Genomic DNA, 13,601 nt, shown 5'->3' with positions numbered 1-13,601 from the left:
AATTGCATACTATGATGAGATATCATGGTGATGGGACCTAAATCTAAGCACAGAATTAATTTATGTTTCATATACACCTTATACACACAGCCTGAAAGTAATTTTAGCCAATATTTTTTATAACTTTGTGTATTAAACAAAGTGTGTGTACATTCACACAATTCATTTATGTTTCATATACACCTTATACACACAGCCTGAAGGTCATTTAATACTATATTTTTAATAACTGTGTATTAAACAAAGTTTGTGTACATTGAGCCATCAAAAAAAACAAAGGTTTCATTATTTCGCTCTCACTCAGAAAAGTCCGTATTTCGGAATATTTGGATATGGGATACTCAACCTGTATGTATGTATGTATGTATGTATGTATGTATGTATGTATGTATGTATATATATATATATATATATATATATATAAATATAAAAACACGTTGCCACGTTGTACCCTTTATCTCACGCCGAGAGTCAGCAGCACCACAGGTAGTGCCCCTGTTAGTGGGCACTAAAAGATATGAACATACAAAAACAAGTTCCTGAGTGCGCTGATATATGGATGTCTACTGAAAGGAATATGCCCTAATCTGAGCTTTTCAACAAAGGTTTCCCCAGTTTCTCGACCTTTTGTGGTCTCTCTGATGAGGGCCTGTAGAAAACACTCTCACCAAATAGTCACCCAAACAAATGCAATAGTTAATAATTTGAAGACAATCAATTAAAGATACCAAAACAGATTTATTTTACAGATTCTGAAACAACTGACAATACATGATCAATGTACAGCAATGACAGTGTTATCTCGCATAAACACACCAAAGTGAAAGAATAGTTGACAAAATCGAGCCACCCTCTCCTTCAAAAGGTGTTAGCTCAAGGGTGGGTACTCAGACAATTTGGGTGGTAAACGAGAATTGATAAACCCTACGCGTTTCGTCCAAGGCAGACTTCTTTAGAGGTAGGTATCTAGAGAAAAGCTTACACAGATCACATATATCAAGTGAATGAGGCAAAAAATTGGCTTTAGATGCCTAAAAACAGACTCCTGGTGGCCTCTCTCTTTAACTAGTGTAAATACTATAAACACCAGGGAGAACAACTAATTGTGCCAAAAAGACATTAAAATAAGATTTTACTTACCAGTAAATCTATTTCTCGTAGTCCGTAGAGGATGCTGGGACTCCGTAAGGACCATGGGGAATAGACGGGCTCCGCAGGAGATAGGGCACTTTAAGAAAGCTTTGGATTCTGGGTGTGCACTGGCTCCTCCCTCTATGCCCCTCCTCCAGACCTCAGTTAGGGAAACTGTGCTCAGAGGAGATGGACAGTACGAGTAAGGATTTTTGTAAACCTAAGGGCGAGATCCATACCAGACACACCAATCACACCGTATAACTTGTGATAAACTACCCAGTTAACAGTATGAACAACAACATAGCCTCGGGTCAACCGATAAACTATAACATAACCCTTATGTAAGCAATAACTATAAAACAAGTCTTGCAGAAGAAGTCCGCACATGGGACGGGCGCCCAGCATCCTCTACGGACTACGAGAAATAGATTTACCGATAAGTAAAATCTTATTTTCTCTAACGTCCTTGAGGATGCTGGGACTCCGTAAGGACCATGGGGATTATACCAAAGCTCCCAAACGGGCGGGAGAGTGCGGATGACTCTGCAGCACCGATTGAGCAAACAGGAGGTCCTCCTCAGCCAGGGTATCAAACTTATAGAACTTTGCAAAGGTGTTTGACCCCGACCAAGTAGCTGCTCGGCACAACTGTAATGCCGAGACCCCTCGGGCAGCCGCCCAAGAAGAGCCCACCTTCCTAGTGGAATGGGCCTTAACCGATTTAGGCAATGGTAATCCTGCCGTAGAATGCGCCTGCTGAATCGTGTTACAGATCCAGCGAGCAATAGTCTGCTTTGAAGCAGTAGCGATAACCTTGTTGGCCGCATACAGAACAAACAGAGCTTCAGTCTTCCTGATCCTAGCCGTTCTGGTCACATAAATCTTCAAAGCCCTGACCACATCCAGGGACTCGGAATCCTCCAAGTCCCGTGTAGCCACAGGCACGACAATAGGTTGGTACACATGAAAATATGAGACCACCTTTGGCAGAAATTGAGGACGAGTCCTCAACTCTGCTCTATCCACGTGAAAAACCAAGTATGGGCTTTTATGTGATAAAGCCACCAATTCTGAAACACGCCTTGCCGAAGCTAATGCCAACAACATGACCACTTTCCACGTGAGGTATTTCAACTCCACTGTTTTGAGTGGTTCAAACCAAGGTGACTTGAGGAAACGTAACACCACGTTAAGATCCCAAGGCGCCACCGGAGGTACAAAGGGAGGCTGAATATGCAGCACTCCCTTCACAAAAGTCTGTACTTCAGGAAGAGAGGCCAATTCTCTTTGAAAGAAAATGGATAAGGCCTGTTTGAAGGAAGTGAAGTAGACGGCCCAAATGGAACTCCTCCGTAGGAGCAGCTCTGGCCTCACACCAAGAAACATATTTTCGCCATATACGGTGATAATATTTCAACGTCACGTCTTTCCTAGCCTTGATCAGGGTAGGAATGACGTCCTCCGGAATCCCTTTTTCCGCTAGGATCCGGCGTTCAACCGCCATGCCGTCAAACGCAGCCGTGGTAAGTCTTGGAACAGACAGGGCCCCTGCTGCAGCAGGTCCTGCCTTAGAGGAAGAGGCCACGGATCTTCTGTGAGCAACTCTTGCAGCTCCGGATACCAAGTCCTCCGTGGCCAATCTGGAACAATGAAGATTGTTCTGACCCTGCTTATTCTTATTATTCTCAACACCTTGGGTATGAGAGGAAGAGGAGGAAACACATAGACCGATCTGAACATCCAAGGTGTCACCAGAGCGTCTACCGCTACCGCCTGAGGGTCCCTTGACCTGGCGCAATACCGCTTCAGCTTTTTGTTGAGACGGGATGCCATCATGTCTATTTGAGGCAGTCCCCACCGACCCGTGATCTGTGCGAAGACTTCTTGATGAAGTCCCCACTCTCCCGGATGCAGGTCGTGCCTGCTGAGGAAGTCCACCTCCCAGTTGTCCACCCCGGGATAAACACTGCTGATAGTGCGCTTACATGACCTTCCGCCCAGCGTAGAATCCTGGTCGCTTCTGCCATGGCCACTCTGCTCCTTGTTCCGCCTTGGCGGTTTATATGAGCCACTGCCGTGACTGTCTGACTGAATCAGAACCGGTTTTCCCCGAAGCAATTCCTCCGCTTGACGCAGGGCCGTATATGGCCCTCAACTCCAGGACGTTGATGTGGAGACAAGTCTCTAGATTTGACCAGAGACCTTGGAAATTTCTTCCCAGTGTGACTGCTCCCCAGCCTCGGAGGCTTGCGTCTGTGGTGACCAGGACCCAGTCCTGAATGCCGAACCTGCGACCCTCTAGTAGGTGAGCACTTTGCAGCCACCACAGGAAAGATACCCTGGTCCTGGGAGACAGGGTGATCCTTTGATGCATTTGTAAATGGGACCCGGACCACTTGTCCAAGAGGTCCCATTGAAAAGTCCTCGCATGGAACCTGCCGAAGGGGATGGCCTCGTATGAAGCCACCATCTTCCCCAGAACCCGTGTGCAATGATGCACTGAAACCTTTTTTGGCTTTAATAGGTTCCTGACCAGGGCTATGAGCTCCTGAACCTTTTCGAATGGAAGAAAAACCTTTTTCTGGTCTGTGTCTAGAATCAGGCCCAAAAAGGTCAGACGCATTGTAGGGACTAGCTGGGACTTCGGTATATTGAGAATCCAGCCGTGTAACTGCAACGTCTTTATGGACAGAGACACGCTGTCCAGCAACTTCTCCCGAGATCTCGCCTTTATGAGGAGATCGTCCAAGTATGGGATAATTGTGACACCCTGCCTGCGCAGGAGCACCATCATTTCCGCCATTACCTTGGTGAAAATTCTCGGGGCCGTGGAAAGCCCAAACGGCAACGTCTGAAATTGGTAGTGACAGTCCTGCACTGCAAATCTCAGGAACGCCTGGTGAGGGGGGAATATCGGAACATGAAGGTAAGCATCCTTTATGTCCAGGGACACCATCCAATCCCCCCCCCCCCCCCCTCCAGGCTGGCGATGACCGCCCTGAGTGATTCCATTTTGAACTTGAACCTCTTCAAGTACAGGTTCAGGGATTTTAGGTGTAAAATGGGTCTGACCGAACCGTCTGGTTTCGGGATCACAAACAGGGTTGAGTAATATCCCTCTCCTTGCTGGAGATGAGGAACTGTGACAATCACTTGTTGAATATACAATTTTTGGATTGCTGCCAAAACTAGCTCCCTCTCTGACGGGGAAGCCGGCAGAGCCGATTTCAAAAACCGGCGAGGAGGCAAGTCTTCGAATTCCAGCCTGTATCCCTGAGAAACAATCTCTAATGCCCAGGGATCCACCTGCGAGTGAACCCAGACGTGGCTGAAAAACCGAAGACGAGCCCCCACTAGATCTGCCTCCCCCCCGGAAGCCCCAGCGTCATGCGGTGGACTTTGCAGATGCAGGGGAGGACTTCTGCTCCTGGGAACTAGCTGTGTGCAGCTTTTTTCCCTTGCCTTTTCCTCTGGCAACAAAGGACGATCCCCGCACCTTCTTGCTCTTATTGGAACGAAAGGACTGCATTTGAAAATGAGGTGCCTTTTTTGTATACTGCGGAGGGACATAAGGTAAGAAATTCGACTTACCAGCCGTAGCAGTAGAGACAAGGTCCGAGAGGCCGTCTCCAAACAACTCCTCCCCTTTGTAAGGCAAGGACTCCATATGCAGCTTTGAATCGGCGTCTCCCGTCCACTGTCGGGTCCACAAGAGCCGCCTAGCAGAAATAGACATAGCGTTTATTCTGGAGCTTAATAAACAAATGTCTCTTTGAGCATCTCTCATATACAAGGCAGTATCTCTGATATGCTCTATGGTCATTAAAATGGCATCCCTATCTAAGGTGTCAATCTCCGTAGATAAGGAATCTGCCCATGCCACAACAGCACTACAAACCTAGGCTGACGCCATAGCCAGTCTAACAATAGTAACTGAATTAGTGTAAATGTGCTTCATGGTAATTTCCAGCCTGCGATCAGCAGGATCCTTGAGGGAAGCCGTATCCTGAGAAGGCAGTGCCACCTTTTTGGATAAGCGTGTCAGCGCCTTGTCTACTTTAGGCGAAGATTCCCATCGTATCCTATCCGTTTGTGGAAAATGATACGCCATAAGAATCCTTTTGGGAACTTGTGGTCTCCTATCTGGAGATTCCCAAGCCTTTTCGCACAATTCACTCAGCTCAAATGAGGACGGAAAGGTGACCTCAAGCTTTTTCCCTTTATACATGTGTACCCTCGTGTCAGGGACAGGGGGTTCCTCAGTAATATGCAAAACCTCTTTAATGGCAATAATCATGTATCGAATACCTTTTGCCACCCTCGGCTGTAATTTTGCATCTTCATAGTCGACACTAGAGTCAGTATTCGTGTCGGTATCTGTGTCATCGATCTGGGATATGGTGCGCTTCTGAGACCCCGAAGGTCCTGGCGCCACAGGGACAGGCATGGTCTGGCTACCTGACTGATCCCTAGCTTCAAACTTGTCTAACCTTTTATGCAATAGATTGATATTTGCATTTAAGACATTCAGCATATCCACCCATTCCGGTGTCGGCGTTGTCGATGGCGACATGACATTCAAGTACTCCCCCTCCACATTAAGCGAGCCTTCCTCGTCAAACTTGTCGACACATGCGTACCGACACACTTCACACACACAGGGAAACTCTTTTCTGAAGACAGTATCCACTTTAAGGCCCTTTGGAGAGACAGAGAGAGAGTATGCCAGCACACACCCCAGCGCTATACCTCTGGAAAAAAAACACAGAATGCCCTTTTCCAGAAGCGCTGAGTAGTAATAAAACGCAAATTATGTGCCCCCCCTCTCCTTCAAACCCCCTTTCACCGTGTGTAAAGCAGGGGAGAGTCCGGGGAGCTTCCTCTCAGTGGTGCTGTGGAGAGAAAATGGCGCTGGTGAGTGCTGAGGGAGAAGCCCCGCCCCCTCGGTTGCGGGCTTATGTCCCGCTCAAAGATATAAAAAAAATGGCAAAGGCTTATTTATATACATGTATAGTGCCCACCTGTACATGTATATTGTCTTTTGCCATAAGAGAGATGTTATATTGCTGCCCAGGGCGCCCCCCCTGCGCCCTGCACCCTTACAGTGACCGGAGTGTGTGAGGTGTATGGGAGCAATGACGCACAGCTGCAGTGCTGTGCGTTACCTCAGTGAAGCTCTGAAGGCTTCTGCCGCCTGAAACGTCTTCTGACTTTGTTTCTTCTGGCTCTGTGAGGAGAACGGCGGCGCGGCTCTGGGAGTGAACGCCCAGGACGAACCTGTGTTCACCCCCTCTGGAGCTAATGGTGTCCAGTAGCCGAGGAAGCAGAGCCTATCATTTAAGAAGGTCTGCCCCTGTCTCCTCAGTCCCTCGATGCAGGGAGCCTGTTGCCAGCAGTGCTCCCTGTAAAAATATAGAAAAATTCCAAACAAAAATGCTTTCTAGGCAGAGAACTCAGGGGAGCTACATAGAGTGCACCCATTTCCCTCTGGGAACAGTGTAAAAACTGAGGTCTGGAGGAGGGGCATAGAGGGAGGAGCCAGTGCACACCCAGAATCCAAAGCTTTCTTAAAGTGCCCTATCTCCTGCGGAGCCCGTCTATTCCCCATGGTCCTTACAAAGTCCCAGCATCCTCAAGGACGTTAGAGAAAAGAGGAGTAGTGGTCATCAATTATAAAAAGTCAAATAAACTCAACGGCTGAGCTTTAAGCACTCTGGAACACCGTAAATTATCACTTTAACGGAAAAAGGAATTGCGAGCAGGTTGATTCCATAGGGTTAAGTCCAAATGCAAACAACCTTAAATATAAGGGCTCCTACAGGGTGCACGACCATGTGTTTGCAGCTCTCAGATTTGAAAGTAATCTTAAGTAACGTGCATGGAGTCCCCATGATACTGTGCCAACAAGCTCTAGGCCCATCAACACAGGGCTTGAATGCCTATGGAAGTGGGACAAAAAAAAAAAATGCTTTAATAAATAAATACCACAGGAACAAGCTTTACCATTTTACCTAACCCATAATGGTGGGCATTTGTTAGTGGGACCTGCTTCACTAGGGACTCCAGCCCTGTGCGGAAAGTCCTAGGGCTGAATGGAATTAATGGTGGGGAAAAACCTAAGGTAAGTGCCAAGCTTTTTTACTCCCCGATTTTTTTGCTACTGGCCTAAAGTTAAAGGCCTAGGGCTGGTTATCAAATTGAGGGAGGGAACAGGACCACGACTCATTTATTTATTTTTAATTAGCAAGTTCCCCACCCCTTTTTACATTTATTTTTTAAATAAAGCACACAGTGACAGGACTGCAAACACATCACTTCAGTAAATTCACAACTGGCAGTTTAAATTAAAATAGAGCAACAAATCTGGATGAAGTAGTAGAGGCCATAATTATCTCACAGGCTACTGGGAACCATGGACGGCTTGGCCTTTATGAAAATTCTCCTAGGACTTCTCTTCTTTTCTCTTTCTTGATTTTTCTCAATAAGCAAGACAGGAAGTGTTGTCTTAAAATCTAGACCCTTAGAGACTTCCTAAGTTGAGTTGCCAGTGGAATATGAAATGCTAAACTTTGATGCTGTCAACTTTGCAACTGGAAAAAACATATTGCAATGCAAAGGGCGCAAACACATTTATCTTTTTTTTTTTTTTTTTCACACATGGTAAAAACTAGTTGCTTTTGCATGTAATTAGAAAATATAAAACCGACGCCATGTTGTTATTCTAAATTAAATTCAATACATGACGGAGGAGATAAAAATAGCTTTTTAATAATAAAATAACAGGATTTTAATACCTACCGATAAATCCTTTTCTCCTAGTCCGTAGATGATGCGGAGGTCCACTTCAGTACCATGGGGTATAGACGGTTCCGCAGGAGCCATGGGCACTTTAAGACTTTTCTAGAGTGTGAACTGGCTCTTCCCTCTATGCCCCTCCTCCACACCTCAGTATAGGAACTGTGCCCAGGGAGACGGACATTTTAATTAATGGTGAGATTCATACCAGCTCACACTTCAACCATGCCGCACAACATGGTATTCAACAAAACTCATGCCAACAAGCATGAACATTACAGCAACCGTGCTGAAAACTTAACAAAATAACAACTGCAGGTAAAGTACGCACTGAACTGGGTGCCAGCATCCTCTACGGACTAGGAGAAAAGGATTTACCGGTAGGTATTAAAATCCTGTTTTCTCATACGTCCTAGAGGATGCTGGGGTCCACTTCAGTACCATGGGGTTATACCAAAGCTCCAGTATGGGCGGGAGAGTGCGGATGACCCTGCAGCACCAATTGACCAAACTTGAGGTCATCATCGGCCAAGGTGTCAAACTTGTAAAACTTAGCAAAAGTGTTTACTCCTGACCAAGTAGCTGCTCGGCAAAGTTGTAACACAGAGACCCCCCCCGGGCAGCCGCCCAGGATGAGCCCACCTTTCTAGTAGAATGGGCATTCACTAAATTCGGTATCGGCAATCGTGTCGTGGAATGAGCGTGCGGAATCGTACCTCTGATCCAGCGCGCAATCATCTGCTTAGAAGCAGGACATCCAATCTTGTTGGGAGCACACAGGACAAACAGAGCATCTGTTTTCCGTATCCGAGCTATTCTTGCGCTATAAATTTTCAAAGCTCTGACCACATCCAGAGACTTTGACGCAGCGAAGGTGTCAGTAGCCACTGGCACCACAATAGGTTGGTTTATACGGAAAGAAACCCCTTTGGAAAAAATTGCTGACGAGTTCATAACTCAGCCCTATCTTCATGGAAGATCAAGTAAGGACTCTTGTGAGACAAGGCCCCTAACTCAGACATCCTCCTTGCGGATGATACACGCACGGCCCCTGCTACAGCAGGTCCTCGCGAAGAGGAAGAGGCCGAGGATCTTTTATGAGCAACTCCTGAAGATCTGGATACCAAGCTCTCCTTGGACAGTCTGGAACCATGAGAATCACTCGAACCCTTGTTCTCCTTATGATCTTGAGCACTTTTCGAATTAGTGGAAGTGGAGGAAAGACATACACAGACTGCTATTGCTTGAAAGTCTCTCGACCTGGAAAAGTATCTCTGAAGCTTCTTGTTGAGACGAGATGCCATCATATCTACTTGAGGAACTCCCCAAAGACCTGCCACCTCTGCGAAGACTTCTTGGTGGAGGCCCCATTCTCCTGGATGGAGATAGTGTCTGCTGAGGAAGTCTGCTTCCCAGTTGTCCACTCCCGGAATGAAAATTGCAGACAGAGCTCTTGCATGTCTTTCTGCCTAGAGGAGGATCTTTGTCACCTCTGCTATCGCCGCTCTGCTTTTCGTTCCGCCCTGACGGTTTATGTACGCGACTGCTGTTACATTGTCCGACTGGATCTGTATGGGTTGATCTTGAAGAAGATGCCCCGCTTGTAGAAGTCCGTTGTAAATGGCTCTCAACTCCAAAACGTTTATGAGAAGACAGGTTTCCTGACTTGACCATCTTCCTTGGAAGCTTTCTCCCTGTGTGACTTCACCCCAGCCTCGGAGACTTGCATCCGTGGTTACTAGGATCCAGTCCTGAATCCCGAACCTGCATCCCTCTAGTAGGTGAGAACTGTGTAGCCACCACAGGAGCGAAATTCCGGCTTTGAATGACAGGATTATCTTCCGGTGCATGTGTAGGTGGGATCCGGACCACTTGTCCAACAGGTCCCACTGGAATACTCTGGCATGGAATCGGCCAAACTGTACGGCCGCATAGGCCGCTACCATCTTCCCCAACACCCGAATGCATTGATGAATCGACACACTTGTTGGTTTCAGAATTTTTTTTGACCATTCTCTGGATTTCCAGAGCCTTTTCTACTGGAAGAAATACCCTCTGTACTTCGGTGTCCAATATCATCCCCAGAAAGGACAATCTTGTCATCGGTTTCAATTGTAACTTTGGAAAACTTATGATCCAACCGTGATGTTGAAGTACTGTCAGGGAGAGTGCCATGTTCTGCACCAACTTTTCCCTGGATCTCGCTTTTATCGGGAGATCTTCCAAGTCAGCAATTATATTGACTCCTTGTTGTCGAAGGAGGACCATCATCTCCTGCCATCACCTTGGTGAAAACCATCGGTGCCGTGGAAGGTCCGAACGGCAACGTCTGAAATTGGTAATGACAATTCTGTATTGCGAATCTCAGATAAGCTTGATGTGGAGGATAAATGGGAACGTGTAAGTAGGCATCTTTTATGTCTACTGACACCATGAAGTCCCCCTCCTCCAGACTGGAAACCACTGCCCTCAGGGATTCCATCTTGAACTAGAACATTTGCAGGTAGAGATTCAGAGTATACAGGTTTAGAATCGGTATGACCAAACCGTCCGGCTTCGGAACCATGAATAGGGTTGCAATAAACCCTTCTCCTTGTTGTAACAAGGGAACCAGGACAAAAACTTGATCCTGACACAATTTTTGTATTGCTGCTGCCACCACTTCCCTGTCTGGGATAGAAGCTGGTAAGGTCGATTTGAAAATACGGCCTGGGGAAATGTCTTGAAACTCCAGTTTGTACCCGGTGGGACTCTATTTGTATGATCCACGGGTCTAGGCCAGATTGAACCCAGAACTGACTGAAAAGTTTCAGACGTGCCCCCACCTGAGCGGACTCCCGCAAGGGAGCCCCAGCGTCATGCTGAAGATTTGGCAGGAGCACCGGTTAATTTCTGCTCCTGTGATCCTGGAGACGCTGTGGACTTTATTTCCTTTTCCCCTTTCTTTACCCACAAAGAAAGGGGAACCTTTACCCTTTTTTGTAATTTTTGGGCCGAAATGACTGCATCTGAGAGTGATGTGTCTTTTTCGCCGGTGCAGGAGCAACAGGCAAGAATGTCGACTTACCTGCGGTAGCTGCAGAAACTAAAAATCCAGCCCAACTCCAAATAAGGACTCGCCTTACTACGGGAGAGCCTCAATATTCCTTTTGGAATCTGCGTTAGCCTTCCATTGGCGAATCCACAATACCCTCCGTGCTGAGATTGCCATGGTAGCGGCTCTTGATCCCCAAGAGACCAATATCTTTCATGGTTTCTAGCATGTACGCAGCAGCGTCTTTGATATGACCTAACGTTAGGAGTATCTCATCTCTATCTATTGTGTCAATGTCTAATGACAAGTTTTCTGATCACTTTTCAATAGCACCACTCACCCACGCACAGACAATGGTAGGCCTGAGTAGTGTCCCATTGGCCACATCAATAGATTACAACGTAGACTCCAATTTGCGGTCTGCCGGCTCCTTAAGTGAAGCCGTCCCAGGCGCAGGGAGAAACACCTTTTTCCTTTAACCGTGACAGGGCACTGTCTAAAATGGGGGGTGACTCCCACCTTTTCCTGTCCTCTGCATGGAAAAGGCTATGCTGCCTGACTTCTTTTGGGAATCTGAAATTTCTTTTCGTGTTAAACCAGACTCCCTTCAAGAGACTGTTCAGCTAATGAGGTGGAGGGAAAGTTACATTACTTCTTTACTAAAGTAAGCCTGCTCCTGTGGTAAAGGAGGGGCCCCCGTAACTTCTAATACCTCCTTTATAGCTAAAACATGTTTTGAATGTTTTTCGCTAACTTAGGACCTATTCCCCTGGAATCACTAGTGTCGACACAGGAATCAGCGTCCATGTCGGTATCAGTTCATACTACTTGTGCAAAAGTTTATGTGACCCAGAGGGGTCCTCTGTGGATGAAAGGCAGAACTTTTAAAAATCACATCTTCAACAGATTATATTCAGTTTTCTGCATGAGACTCAGACTTATCCAATCTCTTACTGATATGATTCGCACTATCACGTAAATCTTTCACCCAGTCAGGCTCTTAGTGTCACATTACAACTCTGTGTCCCTAACATGGCTCCAACAGAGGAAGAGCTCCCTGCCTCAGACATGTCACACACGTGCACAATCACACCACAGACACTCCGGGGCTTATAGGGGACAGACCCACAGTAAAATCTGTCAGAGGGACACAGAAAAAACATTGCCAGTCCACAACTGAGCGCTTAAATAAAAAATCCCTGTGTCGTGTACTTTGTACACAGAGACTTTCCGCTCTATATAGTCAATAATAGGTTATAATACCACAATATACACTTTCCCCCCCTTTTTGCACTCTGATACTAAAATCATAAGTTGAGAGGAGGATCAGCGTTTCTTCCCTTGCTTTTTGCTGGAAGAAAATGGCGCTGAGCAGTGTGCTGGCTGCCTGAGGAAGAAGCCCCGCTCCTTGCAATGGTGCTTTTTCCTCAGCAAACATAGGTAATATTTATACTGGCGGGGGTGTAGGATTGTGCCACGGCCCAATATGCTACCTTTTTGCCAGTCAGAGTAGGTTTTCATGCTGCCCAGGGCGCCGCCCCCCCCCTTCCCCTGCACCCTGCTATGCGCTGTGTATGGATAGCTTGTTCCCGCTCGCTGCGCGGTACCTTGAGCCGTCATGATGACCGGAGGTCGCTCTTGCAGATCTGCGGTACTAATACTCACGCGTCTTCTGACTTCTGGCTCTGTTAGGGGGGTCACGGCGTGCTGTGGGAGTGAGAACATAGCCGCAGCTAGTGTTCAATACCCTTCAGGAGGTAATGGTGTCCTGTCAGCAAAGAGCAGAGCCATGAAACTCTTTAGGAGGCTGGTTCCTACTTCTTCCCCCTAAGTCCCACGAAGCAGGGAGACTGTTGTATGTAGCGATGGCTAGCTGTGTTGAACAGTCCACTGGGCTTCCATATAATTGCTGATGTGTATATTGCAGACAAGAAGATAAACAGTCCTAAAAGTCAATATCTGGAGCCACTTGAGTGGAGTAAAAGACAATTAGTCCTTAGTGGCAGGCAGGAAGGCAGGCTTAACACGTTTCCCAGGGCTTGGACACCCAGCATCATCAGAAGTGATTCTCAGTGTAAAACAGAAGCCCTTTTAAACCCCCTTAATGGACTAATTATTCACAGCTGTGCAATAAACTCGTCCGTCCATCAAAATACAACATATAGGGGTATATGCAATTAGCGGCGAATCGTGGCAATTTTTCGGCCGTTTTTTAATTCGACAGTGTAATTTCGGCAAGTGGGTGCCGAAATTGACCATATTCAATAAAAAATGGATTCGACGGTCCCGCTGTCGAAAAAGGGCCGATTTGATGGATTTTGATCCGATTTTAAAAAAACGGTAAAAAACCCGGAAAAAAATGGCGTGGGGTCCCCCCTCCAAAGCATAACCAGCCTTGGGCTCTTCGAGCCGGTCCTGGTTCTAAAAATCCGGAGGGAAAAATGACAGGGGATCCCCCGTATTTTTAAAACCAGCACCGGGCTCTGCGCCTGGTGCAAAAAATATGGGGGACAAAAAGAGTAGGGGTCCCCCGTATTTTTTACACCAGCATCGGGCTCCACTAGCTGGACAGATAATGCCACAGCCGGGGGTCACTTTTATACAGCGCCCTGCGGCCGTGGCATTAAATATCCAACTA

At 46.9% G+C, this 13,601-nt stretch overlaps 1 protein-coding gene across 2 annotated transcripts in view; it reads right to left on the bottom strand.

Moving 5' to 3' along the window:
• The window catches only part of LOC134927842 (uncharacterized), a 457,379-nt gene that overhangs the window by 53,723 nt on the left and 390,055 nt on the right, over nt 1-13,601 (bottom strand). The window lies entirely within an intron of this gene.

The sequence above is a fragment of the Pseudophryne corroboree genome, chromosome 5 (assembly GCF_028390025.1).
Source record: "Pseudophryne corroboree isolate aPseCor3 chromosome 5, aPseCor3.hap2, whole genome shotgun sequence".
NCBI classification, from domain to species: domain Eukaryota; kingdom Metazoa; phylum Chordata; class Amphibia; order Anura; family Myobatrachidae; genus Pseudophryne; species Pseudophryne corroboree.
Note: the sequence above shows the minus strand (reverse complement) of the source record. Positions and strands in the feature narration are given on the sequence as shown.